We start from the raw sequence: 2,007 nt of genomic DNA on the forward strand, positions 1-2,007 counted from the left end.
CCTGGAAAGCTGCAGGAAGAGGCTGGGAAGGGGTCTAGCTCAAGCCTCACAGGCAGGGGGTTTCCAGAAAGCCCCCCCCCCCTGCCCTGTGACTCTACTCCAGTCCCTGCCTATCTCCCTGCACCCTAGCCGGGCTCTCACAGCCCCCTACGACAATCACACTCAGGGCCATCCCCAGAGAACCCATTTCCAGGCCACCCCAGTTTCTGCTGTACACTGGTGCATCTCCCCAGATTGTGCTGTTTCCAGTCTCCCCTAGTTCCCCCTGCACATGAACTTATCTCCCCAGATTCAACTGTTTTCAGGCTTCCCACATACTCTCTCTCTCTGTGTCTGCCTGCCTGTACACGAGCTGTCTCCCCAGATCCTGCTGTTTCCAGGTCCCCCTATATTTCCCTGGTACACAAATTAGCCTCTTTGGATTCGGCAGTTTCCAGAACACCCCCCTCCCTGCTCTCTCACTAGGCAGTTCTGTCTCCCCAGATTCAGCTGTTTTCAGGCTGCCCTCGTTTGCTCTGTACACGGGTACCTCTCTCAGGTTCTGCTGTTTCAAGGCTCCCCTGTTTCCCTTGTACACGCATCAGTATCCAACTTCTGTTGATCCCAGCTGCCTAAGGGATTCAGGGGGCTTAAGGAGAGTGGAATGAAGAGAGTCAGGAGGAGGAGGAGGAGGAAAACCTGTCATCAGGGATACGCCTTATTCATTTCTCTTGTGACCCAGAGCCCTGAGCAGCTTGCACACCGGCAGTCTCTGGGCCTCTGCTCCTACAAATAGATCCCTTAAGACCATTTGCCCTGAGACAGTCTAATTCCCTCCTCCTTGCCACTGCTCCAGGGCCTGAGCTTCAAGCTGAGTGTCCCCAGAGACCCATCTTGGTGGGCTGCTCCCCTCTGCACGCCCTTAGCTCTCTCGTCTGGGCTAATCTCCTCAGCCCCTTTGTCTTTCATACCTGCTACCCCTTAGCTCTCCTCAGTTTATTCACACAGAGCTTAAGGGAGACTTCAACAGTCCCCCAGCCCACCAAAGAGGGATTTGGAGTTAAAGAGCCATGCTTGATTTATTTTCCTCTTTGTTTCAGTTTGCAGGACGGAGGAACATCACCCACAGGAAACTCCTGCCTGGACTAGCATCCCAGCATGCTCTCCAGGCGGTGTAAACAATTGTTTGATCCTTGTCTCATAAAAGCAGAGGGTCTGCATGCCGATCCTCCTAGCCAGGGCAAGGGCAGCCATCTGCAAGGCTTCTTAAGATTCTTGGATTCTCAGATTGATTGTTAATTTATTTATTGTTAGAATCTCAGTCTGTAGCTGAGGTTTGTGCACTCGGTTTTGGAACTCAGGTTGGCCTTGAACATGTGGCAGTTCTCCAGCCTCGAGTGCTGGGATTACAGGTGTGAACCATCACACCCAGTCTTGGGCTGATTTCAATATTGCCCCCAAAGTTTCTGCTTTGCTGGCTCCCCCCCCCCCATCTTTCATTCGCTCACACCTCCTGCTACCCATCAGTCTAATTCCAGCCATTTTTGGTCACCATAATGGAGCCATCTTGCTGGCCCTAGGAAACACTCTGAGTGTGCCAGGGAACGGAATAGAAAGGATGGGCCGGGTGGGGTCAGGGCAGTGGGTTAATTGAAGGCTTGCCTTCTTCCTGGGGAAGCCCACACCTGGATTCCTGCCTCATTGTTTCTGTTCCCAGGAGCAGAGAGCAGACTGGGTTTTCCCACCTGTCAAGTATGGATGACAATATCTACTTCATGGAGGCCAGGGGTCCAAAGAAAGTTCTATAGGTATAGGAAGCAGACTGTTTCTACAGAGCTTAGCAAATGCACATTGGCTTAAGTCTTATTAGAACTTTGTGGGTCGTCCCCCCCCCCCCCACACCTCTCTCCTTCTCTTTGGTTTTTCAAGACAAGTTTCTCTATGTAGTTTTGGTGCCTGCCCTGGATCTTGCTCTGTAGACCAGGCTGGCCTCGAACTCACAGAGATCGAACTCACAGAGATCCGCCT

The sequence above is a fragment of the Peromyscus leucopus genome, chromosome 8b (assembly GCF_004664715.2).
Source record: "Peromyscus leucopus breed LL Stock chromosome 8b, UCI_PerLeu_2.1, whole genome shotgun sequence".
NCBI lineage: Eukaryota > Metazoa > Chordata > Mammalia > Rodentia > Cricetidae > Peromyscus > Peromyscus leucopus.